This window comes from Vulpes vulpes, chromosome 16 (assembly GCF_048418805.1).
Source record: "Vulpes vulpes isolate BD-2025 chromosome 16, VulVul3, whole genome shotgun sequence".
Taxonomy (NCBI): domain Eukaryota; kingdom Metazoa; phylum Chordata; class Mammalia; order Carnivora; family Canidae; genus Vulpes; species Vulpes vulpes.
Window position 1 is genome coordinate 62158747 of NC_132795.1, and position 14915 is coordinate 62173661.

The 14915-nt window shown below is 47.1% G+C and overlaps 1 protein-coding gene and 1 pseudogene across 2 annotated transcripts in view; one reads left to right on the forward strand and one right to left on the reverse strand.

Annotated features, from left to right (window-relative positions):
• CHST11 (carbohydrate sulfotransferase 11) overlaps nucleotides 1–14915 on the reverse strand; it is a 254794-nt gene that overhangs the window by 85724 nt on the left and 154155 nt on the right. The window lies entirely within an intron of this gene.
• LOC112929039 (large ribosomal subunit protein eL30 pseudogene) lies at nucleotides 9688–10051 on the forward strand (annotated as a pseudogene).

A 14915-nucleotide genomic window follows, 5' to 3' on the forward strand; every position in this document is an offset into this window, starting at 1 on the left:
ACAGAGGCACCTCGGGTCGCCTGCTGCCCCGACTATCTGTTGACTCAGCGCGTGGGGCATATTTCTTCTCTCCCTTCCAGGATCCCATAATCAGAGGCAGTTACTGCTAATTCCCTGAGTGAGCAGGGAGACGGGACATACGTGATTCCTCATGTGCTGCTCCCAGGGGGAGCCTGGGAGGGGGGCCAGCCTGCAAACCATTTCGGAGGGGTTCCTCATATTTGCTGCAGGGAGAAAAGCAGCACTGTGACTCTGATCCATTTGCTCTCCTGCAAACTGCTGTGTGAGAGGCAGCTTCCTGGAAGACCTCACTCTTCTCCACAAACAGCTTCTCTGGTTCTAATCAATCACGCCTTTCACCTGGGAGGATTAGTTAAACATGGACAAGTCTTGTGTTCTAGAACGCGGATCACTGTCAGGAATGGAAAAGGTGGATAAATGGCCCCTTAGGGGAGAGGGTGTGGAAACTTTAAAGTGTATTCTCTCGGTTTCCCTCCCAGGGAGAAGACCCTCCAAACAGTGACCTCAAGATGCTGCCCAGAACACAGACCAGGTCGCCTGAACCTGAAAAACCACCGGGTGTTCCGGGGCAGCTGAGAGAGGGCTCTGCCATTGATGAGCTTTGCGGCCTTATGTTACTCAGCTTCCCTGAGCCACATTTCCTTTCTTGATCAATTTTTAAAACAATAAAGAGGCAGTGTCTAATGATTTTCACTGGCATGTTGTCCTTCTGCAGAGAATATTCCATGTATCAGAAACCCTGAAACCTCCTGGGTGAGGCCAGAGGCAGGGATGTGGGCTGGGTCACCTGTGGAGCCTTGGCACCTAGAAGGGCTCAATAAATGCTTGCTGAGCAGAAATAAAGACTGACAAGGTCTTCTTTGTTCCTCCACTGCCCCTTGCCTCCTGTCCAACAAAGTCCCTGTGGTTGTAAAGACGGTGTGTGGATGTTTTACTCTGTATCTCATGGGCTGGGGGTGACATTCCAAAGTCCTACGAGTGAAGCTGGCAGGGGCCACTTGTGCATCAGTTAGACCCATCTCAGTTAGCCTGGGGCTATGGACATCATGGGGCTCGGATGCCACAGAGGCCAACAGGGTCACCACATGCACCCTGACCTCCTCCAGCATACCACCTTTGGTCCCATTGGGAACCAAGATGGCGGAGTTGGTTTAACAGGTCTATAGAATACCCCAACTACACTCTGGAACTTTCTTTTTTAAAAGATTTTACTTATTCATGAGAGACACAGAGAGAGAGGCAGAGACACAGGCAGAGGGAGAAGCAGGCTCTCCACAGGGAGCCTGATGTGGGACTCGATCCAGCACCCCGGGATCATGACCTGAACCAAAGACAGACACTTGACCACTGAGCCACCCAGGTGCCCCACTCTGGAACTTCCTAACGCAAACATGCTTCCTGGGTTCACTGATTATATTTCCACCCTCCTTTTTACCCCTATCGCTTACCCACTTCCTGGAACACTCTCTATTAGGCTGACTTTCCTGTGTATTCTGTGTGAGGAGCAAGGAATATGGCAAGGCAGTCTGACACTTACTAGGGACTTCTGGCTATGGAAACCAAGGAGGCCCCTGCCTGCCACACACCTTTCCTAGCCTCCGGAGGGTTCCCCAAGTGCATGCTGTCTGAGGAATCATAAACCATGTTCTCCCTCCTCGCCAACCTTCTGCTCAGCCTCTCAGCCTCGGGCTTCTGGGCAAAAGCCTGACAGATCTTTGGGGAACAAGAACAGAGAAGGATTCTATCCCTCACCATTCTGCTGAGGCTAGAGGGGCAGCGCTGCCTCCATGTTGGCATCTCTTAAATCAATTAGTAACAAATTAAAAGAAATGCCATGAAGTGGAACATACTTGCCCACAGCTGCAGCTCCAAGGTCAGGAGGATTTGTACTGAGCAGCTGGAAGCCCTTCTGAGTTCTGCAAAGCCACTCACCTCACCACTGTCCAAAAAAGGGCACGTAGAAAGCTTCCCCATCAAATCCACAAAGCTTCCTGCCATTTCCATCAACTGGGCATGAATGCCATGCTCCCATTCCTCCCAAATTCTCAGCATTTCCCAGATTTTCAAGAAGGGATAAGACAGCAAGGAGCAGAGACCCAAAACACACATGCCAGCAGCCAAAGGACGAGAGAATGAGAGCTAACAGCATGCTCCTTCTTGGCTAGACATGGTGTCAGATGCTTCGTGTATATTTCCTTCAAGCCTTACAGTGCAGATGCTGTGAGCCTCTCAATTCTGAACGTAGAGGGGCTTGTGATCTGATGATGAGCTCACACTCTCAGGGAAGGTGGAGGCAGAGATTAATACAGGAAGTAGGGATGAGGGGCTGCAGGGTGATCCTGGCTGCTCACTTTGTGGGAAGGCCAGACGTTAGCATTGGTCTGAAAGTGACCTCGCATCAACCCAGCTTCAGCAAAGGGATGGGGTTGTCTGGCCCAATTCCTTGCTCCTGGTCAGTGGACCGGACAAAGTCTCTAGAGCCTCGGGCTGGGGATAGATGGTGCCCAGGAGGTACAAACCCCCACAAGAAGGGTGCAGGAAGCTTCCCCACAAGGTGTACCCTCCTCTGTGCTCTCATTCAGTACAGGGTATCCTTCCCATGGGGAATCCAGGGACCAGGGACACTGCACCTCCTGCCAGAAGAACCCAGTGTTAACTTCCATGCTCAGCCCTCTCCACACACATCCATATCCTTGGCCATTTCCCACAGTCTGTGGGACCTCCCATGTCTAGTTTGATCTTACCACTAGCACCTACTCCCATATCCCTAAGCCTTTCTAGAAAAGTCTATGTGAGGAGCTGATGGAAAATTCTTTGAGTCCACCAAGAGCTAGGATAAGCCCAGAGGATTCTGAATTCTGAATACCTGCTGAGCTGCAGACCAGAGCCAGAGAGCTGGGGTTCTAATCCTATTTTGCCACTACCTGCTATATGCACCCGGAACATCACTTCACCCCTCTGACTCAGTTTCCTTGCTGGAGAGAATGGTAGCTCCTACTTTATGGGGTGATTGATATAGTTCCATGAGATCATGTAAAATGATGACATGAATACAGATCTCAGATCAGTGTCTGGCTTGTGGTAGGGACCTGAGATTACAGGGTTGCGACACGGTGGCCTCTGTGGCCCTCTCACTCACAGGGAGATAGCATCTTCTTTCTGCTCAGGTACCTGGACTCGCACACATGGCCCATCCCACTCATACACATCTTGGCATAGGTTGGGGTAGCCGCTGACAGTAGGGTACCTGCCATGCAGTAGATGCTCAGAAATATTTGTTTGAAGAGGGTAAATGCAGGTAGAAGCCACCCAAAGGTCAACTGATGGATGAGTAGGTGAAGAAAATGTAGGATTTCCATAGAATGAAATGTTATTCAGCCTTGAGAAGGAGGGATTCCTGTCTCATGCTGCGCGAATGAACCCTGAGGACGTGAGGGTCTGTGAAGTAATCCAGTCATCAAAAGATAAATGTCATATGATTCTGCTTGTATGAGGCACCTAAAGTATTTGAGCTTAGAGAAACAGAAGTAGAACAGTGGTTGCTGGAGGCGAAGTGGAGGGGAAACAGGGAACTGTTCAGTGGGTGCAGTCTCTGTTGTGCAAGATGAAAAAGTTCTAGAGAACTATTGCACAACAACGTGAATATACTTGACACCAATGAACTGCAGACTTGGTGATGCTTATGGCAAATTTCACGTTATGGGTTGTCTACCACAATTTATAAAAAGGAGAGATGCCTCCTTTTACAAAATGGACGGTCCCTGGGCCCTGGGAAGAGCAGGCTGGCCCACCATGTGGGTGGGGAGTACCTCCAGAGCAGGGCTGCGGCTCCTGGCCCTTTGCACCTGCTTCCAGGGGGAAACAGAGCTCAAGATCAAAACCAACAAGGCTCATCAGCTCACAGCCTCATTTCAACCTGCAAGCAGTGTTGGGGCTTCCAAGATGGAGTGGCTGGCTCTTCCAGACTGAGTTTGTAAATGCTGCCTTCTGTCTTGGGCCTTAGGGATTTAGGACCTGGCCAGTTAATGGTAAACACAGCAGTGGTAGAACAGTTTCTAAATGACACACACACACTGCTCTCCAGAGGCAAGCTGGCCGGACATACACCAGTGCTCAGGGCCAGCTGGTTGGAGCTACTTTGCAAGGTGGCTGCTGTGCCCCTCACTGCCCGCCCCCACACCTTGTCTAGTGCCTTCCTCTCTTCTTGGGACAACCCAGGATGTGGGACCCCATCAGCTGCTGCCTGTGGGGCCAATAGGCACGGCTCCCCAGAGAGCGGCTTCCCTTTGCGTAATTAGATCAATTATCTTGCTGCCGACAATTACTGTCATTGCCTGGTGCCACTTTTAGTTTATTTGGCAGTTATTCTTCTCCTCTCAATCAAACTACAAGTAGGATGGCACCGAAAATGTAAATGACTGTTAAAAAATACTTAGAACTCTCTGCATTTTTCATGAATCTCTAAGAACTGGGTGAGTGAGAAGGATGGCACAAACGTGGGCTGGGACCACGGTGGGTAAAAATCACACGTCCTTTATACTTCCCAGCCCCCCTACATGCATCTACTTATCCTTACTCTACCCCACCCTGTTGCCCTCCTTGTCTGGTGTCACCTAAACCAGGGGTCCTGCTCCTGAAAAGACACAGAAAAGAGATAAAATGTTAACTCTGTATAAGGCAAAGACTAGGGTCAGGGGGGATACCCCCAGAAAACACCTACTGAGAGCTTCTGGAAACAAGATCCGGATAAGAAAATAGGTCAGGTTAGCAAGAGCTGGGACTGGAAGGAGCCAAGGGCAGTAGAAAGAATAAATTTAAAAAAAAAGATTTTTTAAAAATTGGAATAAAGAGCAATAAATAAAGACTTTGGGGAAAGAGTTAGAAGAGAGGACTGGGGGTCATGGGGTTGGGTTTTGTTTCATCAAAACCTCCCAGAATGGCCTTGGGTTGGTCACTTCTGCTCAGTGCTCCCACCAGCACAAGCAGCAGTGGCCAGGGAGGGGCCCAGCCAGAGAACCCCAGGTTGGACCTGCCTGCAGGTGAGGGCTGTGTAGAGGGGGTGAGGGGCTTCTCCCACCCCCAAAACAGAACTACTCTCTTTCATCTAGGATTCCAAGTTAATATTTGTTTACAGTGTTTTTCTTCTCAAAAACATTGGCAGGGGGTAGGGGCACTGCTGTTATGTGTGGTTATGAATGGCACGGTACCTTGAACAGAGCACATAATCAATGTTAATTAAATTATAGGCACTCAAACATCCCCCATTTCAAAATGAACAATCCAGGTGTCATATTCTTGGCTCACGCTAAACCTTTTCAGTGAGGATCCACAGGTCATTTTCACATGAACAGACACCAAATTGTAAAACAGGGCTCTTACATCCAGTATTAATTTTTTAATGCAAATAAGAATTGAGCATAAAGCTTTAGAGTCACTTAGAAATCCAATGGTGTTATGCTGGATGGCTTTAAACCAGGAGAGGTAATGGCAATGGCATCCTGATAAAATCCAGGTATAAGAAGAGGCCTTTTTAGCTATCATGAAAATGGGGCTGAAATTGAGGAATGATAGTAATGATGATTAATAAATACTACATGCTCAGCTCTTCACAAGAATCAAATCATTTAACCCGTGACAACCCCATGAGCAGGGCCATTATTGTCTGTGATTTGCCCAATGATCACAGTGGATGTAACCTCAGGCTGTGTAGCTTCCCGATGTTCAGTTCTTAACCACCCCACATTTGCCAGGCCCTCAGCAACACTGCCTGAGGGAGTGCCTACTGTGTGCAGGACCGCCGGGTCAAAGCTCATCAAGCACTGCTGTGCCTCCTACATTTTAGCCTGAAATCCAGTCTGATTTCAAATTCCAGCCCACATGGAATTACCCTCCCTGGCTGGCAAAGGCCTGTATGGGAACCTGGTTCCTCCTCTTCTGCCCTGTAGACTGTGCAAACACACAGGTCGCCACTCCCACTATCATCTCCTCCTGCAGTGCCCTCCTACCGCTGGCACTGGGCCTGCAGCTCCAAAGTGAATAAGCAGGTGTGAGAGTGACCCTTTCACAGAGTTGGCTTCCAACTAGTGAGATTAACTGAGCAAATGCCCACACACCCCAGGGTTGATGAGGTATTTAGATCGTGGCACCTAGAGTTTAAAGCATAAATAGAAGATTCTCTGCCTGGAAAGAGAAATGTAAAACACATCCCCGAACTCACTAGCTTCTGGCTATAGCGGCAGGAGACCCTGATGAAGAGTCAGACCAAAGCCCTCTGAATAGCTGCCCCTCCGCCCCCATCTAGGTGACCTTCCCAGCAGCGTCATCGAGGCCACTTCTCCCTTGCTGGAAGAGTCTGAAGGATGTAGATGAAAACAAACCAGGGAAGTTCCTAAATTTTTTTGACCACACGCCCAGCACTGAAGACAAAGTGGGTAATTTTCATTATTGCAAAACGCTGAGTTGCAGAGCAATGCCATAACCCTGCATCCTCCTCCCTCCCCACCTCTACTTCTCACCAGTCCTCCCTCAACCCTTCTGTTTGCCCTGGGGACAAGGAAAGCTTTCTTCTAGAACCGAGGGACCCAGTGATTAACAAAGTGCCTCCTGAGGACCCAGGGCTGCCAGGACACTGGTTCCAGGGGCCGGCAGCCTCCTGCCTCTGTATGGGAATTTACTAGGATCTCGCTGGTGACCTCCATCATGGCAGGTCACTGCACGGAGCACTGCGTTCCCATTCTGTTATTCCAAGGGGTGTCTTTTTCTCCTTCCTGCCTACTTTGTATGCAACTGGCACGAAACTCCTAATCTGTCAAACACACAATACTCTAACTCCTGGGCAAATCTGTGTCCAGAGAGTTGGTATGTTAAAGATTTTATTCTTTTTTTTTTTTTTTTTAATTGCTCCATTGTGGAAGAGGCCCTTGAAGGCTTTAAAAAAGCCACATCAGGGATCCCTGGGTGGTGCAGTGGTTTGGCACCTGCCTTTGGCATAGGGCGCGATCCTGGAGACCAGGGATCGAATCCCACGTCGGGGTCCCAGTGCATGGAGCCTGCTTCTCCCTCTGCCTGTGTCTCTACCTCTCTCTCTCTCTCTCTCTCTCTCTCTCTGTGACTATCATAAATAATTAAAAAAAAAAAAAAAGCCACATCAGTCCACCCCCTTACGCTGGCTTAAGCTGTGCTTGGAGAGGAAGTTCTGGAAAACCGATCTGAGTCCAATCCTAGCCCTGCTGCTGTGTAACCTCAGGCGAGACTTGAGACTCTCTGAACCCATTTTTTCCTTGCCTGCGAGGAGCTCATAATAGCATGTGCCTAGCAGAGTTGGCTAGCACGATGAGAAATAGTATGTGCAGCATGCCCTGTAACATAACATCTTGCCCTGTACGTAGAAAATACTTAGGACAAGATAGGGAATACTGCAGTTATGATTATGGGTAATAGTAAAGTTACCCACATCTCTAACATGGCAAGGGTTGGTGACCTCAGCTCTGGTACATTGTTCTGTGCCCTACTGGTGCTCCCAAACTATTGACAGACATGTGTTGGCTATTCTCCATTTGCTCTTCTTTCTGTCCTCCCATCCATCCTCTACTCCTCTCTCTTCCCCAGGAGGCTGATCCCATGGACCACATCAGCAAGCCTCCAGGCTGATTGTTGGATGACCTGTTTCAGTTTGGCCAATATGAGGAAAGAACCAACAGAAGGAAGTGGGGAAGGGAGGGAGGGAGGGAGAGGGAGAGAGAGAAAGAGAAAGAAAGGGGAGAGGAGAGTGGACAGAGGACAGAGATTAGGCTGTATATCTCCTGCTTCCACTACAGTTCTATTGCCTCATTCCTTCAGGCCATCCCTTCAGTGGCAATGGCTTATCTCTATGGCCAGTCTCAGGGCACCTGAAACCTTACTGGTTACGTTGTTCCTGCTCACATCTCTGCAAGTGGTTCCTTCAGTAGGGAGTTTCAGAGGTTGAATCTGTTTCCTACTAACCCACTGAAGTACTATGGCCATCCCTTCAGTGGATGGCATAATGATAAAGGGAGTGGTCCAGAGGGAGCCCAGCTTTGGCGATGTCCCCAAATGACCTTGCTCCTAGGTTGTAACTTTGAAACCCTGGCTGGACTAAAGTGAAACCAAATGCAGACCAGGCACTTGTACCACATCAGATGCCTAGGGCTTTCAGGGATGTACATTCCAGGGGTGCTTGGGTGGCTCAATTGGTTAAGTGTCTGCCTTCGACACAGGTCATGATCCTGGGGTCCTGGGATCAAGCCTCACATCAGGCTCCCTGCTCAGTGGGGCGTCTGCTTCTCCCTCTGCCCCTCCCTCTGTCCATGCTCTCTCTCTCAAATAAATAAATAAAATCCAAAAAATTTTTTAAAAAGAGGAAGGTACGTTCCGTATAATAGCAAAAGGATGGAAACAACATAAATGCGCAACAGTGGGGGCCTCGTTAAGTGGGGGGTAACAGAAATAGGATGGTGTGGTAGTCAGCCCCCACAGTGGCTCTGAAGGACCCTCCCTCCTGGTATTCATGTCCTCCAACACTAAACAGAGATGACCCCTGTGACAAATAGACTACTACCCAAGTGGCAGTGTGTGACCCTCAAAGCTAGGTCAGAGAAAAGACATAGCTTCTTCTTAGATGTCTCCCTCTGGAATCATTCATTCTAGAGGAAACCAGCTGCCATGCTGCGAGGACACTCAAGCCACCAGTGGAAAGGCCACATGGAAAAGCACCACTTGTCAGCAGCGGGAGTGAACCACCTTGGAAGGAGGTCCTCCTGTCCAGCCTTCAGGTGATTATGGCCCAGGCAACAAGTGACTGCAACCCAAACCAGAATTGCCCAACCAAGTCACTCTCAAATTCCTGACCCACAGAAATTGTAAGAGATAATGATTATTGTTTCAGCCACTAAATAGTGGGGGTGATTTACTGTATCAACAGATATAGTAAATGTAAATGGAAACATTGTACAGTAGATAAAAATTGTAATTTGGAGCACTATTTCATGAAGCAGAAAATGCTCACAATTTATTAAGTCAAAAGAACAAGATATAGGCTACGTTCTCATTTTTTAAAAATTTATATTTTTATATATTTCTCAAAAATGACTGGAAGAAAATAAATTTAAATGCTTACATTGATTACCTTTGAGTAAAAGAATTAAAGTCCTTCTAATTTTCTTTATGTCTTCCTGTGTTTTCCAAAGTGATCACTTTTTATAATTCAAAAAATAACTTTCCTGGCATATATAAAATTTTTTAATGGAAATTTACTTTACATAAGTGAAAATGTTTGGCTCCAGCTTTCAAGAGGAGCCTGTTGACTTACAGCAGGAAAACACAAAGACAATGCCCACCTTGCAGGCTCCTCCCAGTCCCCTTCCTGATCTCATCTTGCTTCCTTCCTGTAGATCTAGCCTGGCAGCTCCACGACAGCATCCAGCCCAGAGTATCCTTCAGAGAGTCAGAGAAGCTTGGATGTGACTGGGACCCTCAGAGGCTCCACTTACTGCACTGTGACAATGGACTGCCCAGGCTCTTCTTGAATACTTCCTGTGATGGGGAGCTCACCTCCATGAGGCAGCCCATCCAATGGCAAGCAACTCTCATTGTTAGAAATGTCTCACTGAGCATTTTGGCGGCTGCTGTTGGTTGGGGCTGTCCCGTATCTAAGGCAGGAAGATGATGGCCGCAAAGAAGACGGAAAGGTCACTGGAGTTGATCAACTCTAGACTCCAACTAGTTATGAAAAGCGGAAAGTACGTGCTGGTGTACAAGCAGACTCTGATAATGATCAGACACGGCAAAGCAAAACTGGTCATCCTGGCCAACAACTGCCCGGCTTTGAGGAAATCTGAAATAGAATACTATGCCACGTTGGCTTAAACTGGTGTCCATCACTACAATGGCAATAATATTGAATTGAGCACAGCATGTGGGAAATACTATAGAGTATGCACTGATATCATTGATCCAGGTGATTCTGATATCATTAGAAGCATGCCAGAACAGACTGATGAAAAGTAAATCACGCAAAATTTTTCTTTATTTTTTTTTTTAAATTTTCTTTAATAAAACTGGGCAGAGCTTGTTTTAAAGAAAAAAAAGAAAGAAAGAAAGAAAGAAATGTCTAAGATGAATGGCTATGCCCCTTAAAGTTGGTCACTTATTTAAACAGGAAAGAGTGGCTGGTGTGCAAGCACCATGACAGCAGGCGCGCTTTGCTTTGCTTATTGCTGTATCCTTTGTACCCAGCACAGTACCTGATGTACAGGAGGTACGCAAATATTTCCTGAATGAATGACTGAGTAGGTGAATGGAAGAACAGAGAGCATTTACCAGGCACTTAACACTCTGGGGGCTCAGCCTTGAGTCTAATGCATCCCATCTTGGCCTTCTTGGAGTTTAGAGCCTGGCAGGCAAGATGGGCATCAACGAGTAGTAACTAAATAACGAACTGATGAGTGCAATGAAGGACCACTTCAAGGGGCTCCAGGTCATCTGGTTTAGGGAGGTCCCAGGAAAGCTTTCCTGAGAAAGCAACATTTAGGACACGGTCTGAAGAAAAGGCATGCGCTGGCCAAGCAAAGCGGGGGGAAGAAGGATGAAGAGGGGGAGGAGGAGGAATGTTGCAAGCAGAAAAGAGGACAAGTGGGGACCAGAGAAGCTCAGGGCGAGAGAGAAACAGAAGAGTGACAGCGGGCAGGGCCACTGAGGGAAGGGTGAGGACAGAGACAGGGCCTTGGGAAGCAGGACACAGAAGGGGGGTGATGTGTGCAGACCATCACACCTGCATCCATCCTCTGGGGAGCAGCAGGTTCAGCCGGCGACATTATGCACATGGCACTCAGGAAAGGGCTAGGCAGGGGCTGATGTGGGCTGGGTGATGGACGGTACGGCCCCACTGTCGGGGCCCCTGGAGAACCACATCGGCTGGACCACCACAATGACCAGCTTGGATGAGGCAGGGCCAGTGAGGGTGAGCATGGCAGGTGGATGGCTGCCTGCTAGAAGCCCGGCCAACCTGCTGGGAGGTGTTCACCCCCTTAGGATCAAGAACTGTGCTCTGTAAACTCATCTGCTTTGCTGCTATTGTTTTTTTTTCTCATTTTGGATTTATCCTACCTACCTTTATCCTTTCATTTATCCTAAACGAAGTATTTCGTTTATCCTTTCATTTCCTAGTTTAATTTCCTTTTAATAAAGCCCTAATCTTGTCTTGGCTCACCTAATGGGAAAAGGGATTAGTCTCTGGCTAACCCAGGAGGAAGGGGGGCAACTGGGGGCCCTTGGGGTCCCGAGAGGGGAAAGTAGGAGTCAGGGATGTACTTCCTAGCCCAGGAAGAGACTGCAAACTTGAGGAAGGGGGCAAAATAAGAGCCACTAAAGTGCCCACCCCGCCCCTGGGTCACTGCTCCCTGAGCTAGTGCCAAACTTCCCATACAAATGTCTCTTCCAAAGCCGGAGCAGGGAGGCCTGAACTCCAGTCCTGGCCCATCCCCTGGCCCTGCTCTGGGTAAGTTCTTAAACCCCCACTTCAAGCCTCAATTTCTACACTTGTGTGATAGACTAATAACCAGGATTTCTGCCACAGAGGATTCTTGCAAGTACCTGGCACAGAGAGAATGCATTTGAAAGTCTGATGAACCCTGCTTCAGGGGTTGGTCCTTGGGGGGGGTCAGTCCTCTGGGGTACATGCAGAGAAGCCATGGACCTGCTCCAGGACCCGGGGCCAGTCTCTGTAACCACCCCTCTCAGCTCTGACCAGACTCTCCCAGACTCAGGCACCTACAAGGTCTAAGTTCAACCCCACTTTCCGGGGACAGACCCATGTTGGAGACGCCAGTATTCTTCTCCGACCCCTCCTGGCCAGCCCTGCTGTCTTACTCTAGGGTTGGGAGTGTGCAAGCCAAGGCCACAGCATACGGAAGGTCCATGACTCAAGCCCAGACTCCAAGTCTAGGGCTCTTTCCTCTGCCTCCTAATGCTGTTCCCGAGACCCCAAAACATGGAGCGGGAAAGTTCCTCAGGAAGGAAGGCAGATTGGCTAGTCGGGATGCCTAGGCAGCGCCGGTCAACACCAGTGAGCACAGGTATGCCTTTTGAAGGGAGAAAGACTGGCCCCATGTTGGACACTGGAGGTAGAAAACAGAATCTGGTCTTGATGAAGGATGGAACATAGGAGAAGCTAATTAGAAGGTAACAGAGGGAAGCATTGGGTGGGTGGGTGATATCCAGGAGGCTGTCTCATGTCATTTTAAGGGTGGAGAGTCAAAAGGCAACCTGAGATGAAATGCATCGGAGGAGGATGTCTGAAAGGTGGGGAGCAAACCATTCGAGGGACTTCTGGAAAGTTCTCCAAATGGACAGATGTTCAGGAGTGTGCGCTCTGGGTGTGTCAGGTAAAGGCTGCAAGACGCACATCCAGCCTCTGTGCAGTGATAAAGAAGGATTAGCACAAGGAAGCCTTTCTCAAGATGAAACTGTTCTCTTTTCCATGAGTCATTTCAAATTATACCAGCCCACTCCCTGGGAGAAACCCTCTTCAAGAAAACCAGCCTCCAGCAGCAGGTGGCAAAGTTGAGGACACCAAACAAGTCCCCTTCCTGGTTAACTGCACTCCTGCACTCCAGGAAACTCAACTTTATTCCTTTGGTACCAAGAGGAAGCCAGTGGAAGTGTCTGCTTATGAGAGGACTGTGGGGAGGCATTCTGACGTGCCCTGTTATCGCCCTGCGTTGAAATGGTGAAGGCTGTGCTTTATAGGAGCCTATGAACACTTACTTTGTGAGATTCAGACCAGACTCTGGCACAACTGACATTTCCATCCCTAATCTAGAATGAACTGTTCAAGACAAAGCAATTTTCCAGATAAGAGAAAGCTCTCTAAACGCAAACTCACAAAAATAATGATTAAACTTTCTCGTGTGTATGAATAGAAGGTATCAGAATGTTCTTTCTCTAGATTCTCAAAATGAGAATCCCCTGAACATGTCAGGGTCGTGTAAGAGACATGCTGAAGAAATGCAGACTTGTCACAGATAATCCTACATCAGCAGATGACCTCACCCTGTGGCAGACAGGCCCTCCCACAATAGAGCAGGAAAGCTACAAGTCTTGGATTTAGAAGTTTTGGGGTATAATCCCAATAGCTGCTGTTGACCCAAGCACCCTCTGAGCTTCCACGTCTATACAGTGGGTATCAATGAAGACCAACTTAATAGGATTTTTTTTTTGAGAAGTTAAATGAGACGTCTTAAACATGGCATGTGATTAGTATGGTAGTTTATTCTGGAAAATACTTTCAAATGTAACTAAGAGTTGGAAATAAACCCTAAAACTTCAGCAGCTTTTACTTGACTACATATCCAGCAGCATAATCTTTTCATTAAAAAAAAAAAAGCATTCTTGTTTTTATTGTTTTAATGAAAAAAGTGATAATAAATGTTAACTGTAAAAAATTCTAAATATCAAAAATAATTTGAAAGGGTAAATTTTATGAGATAAAAAGTAATTTTAAGTCTCTTGAACATGCTTACTGGCTCTGATAAAGCAACCACCCAGACACAGGCTTGAGGTTTTGTTAGAGATCTTCCCAGCGTTTTAAGAAATGCACATTCTGTCTTCACAATGATAGAATTATTCTATGCATGTTGCTTTGTAATCTTTTCTCATTTACAGTGTCTCATGAACATTCTTTCATATTAAAAATCATAGTTGTGTACTGTCATTCTAAAGGCGTTCAGGATTCTGCAGTATGGATGTACTATCCTTTAATCTCTGATGAGTGATTTCTGGTGATTTTTAATTTTTCACTGCTATGAACAACACTGAGATGAATATCTATGTCCCTGCACACTTTTCCAATTGAGTATCTCAACAGCAGAGCTACTGAAATGCAGGACTAGATAATTCTGGATAGTGGACACTGCCCTGTGCCCTGGAGGATGTCTAAAGCAGCATCCCTGGCCTCTGCCCATGAGATGCCAGTAGCAGCTCACCAGAGGGCAAAACCCAAAATGGCTAGATGTCATCAAATATCTCCCTTACCAGGGTTGGGGGTGGGGAGTAGGGCACAAAATGCTCCCTGGTTGAGAACTACTGCTTTAAGATAAACTCCTAGACATGGAATCACCACACCAGGTTTCTATACTTCTTACCTTGTTACCCATTACAAAATGCCCTTCACAGATCAAGTGCTCCTGCCACAACTGGGGAGATCTAGCCTCCCTTCCATTTTTGCCAGTGTAATGGTGAGCAGATCAGCCCATTGTTTTGTTCTGTTTTTTTTTTTTTCCTATTTAAATTAATAGACTTTTTTTTTTTTTTTTTGGAGCAATTTTCAGTTTACAGAAAAACTGAATGGAAAATACAAAGTTTCATTTAGCTACTCACCTCCAGTTTCTATTATTCACATCTTCCACTGGTGTGGTGCCTTTGCTAAGCTGATGAGCCCTAACTGATAATTACTTTTAACTAATGTCTGTAGTTTATATTAGGGTTCATTCTTTGTATAATGACATGTATCCACCATTACAGTAGCATACAGGATAGCTTCAGCACCCTAAAAATCCTTGTGCTCCTCCTATTCATCCCTTCTTCATCCCTAACCCCTAGAAAACACTGATCATTTTACTGCCCCCATAGTTTTGCCTTTTCCAGAATGTCATACAGCTGGAATCAAACAGTATGTAGCCTTGGTAATATGCTACATACAAGTTTACTCCACATCTTTTCATAGCTCATTTATTTATTTTTTTTTCATAGCTCATTTCTTAACAGAGCTAAATAACATTCCATTGTGGGGATGTACCATCGTTTATTTATCCATGAACCTCCTGAAGGACATCTTGGTTACTTCTAAGTTTTGGTAATTATGAGTAAACCTGTTATAA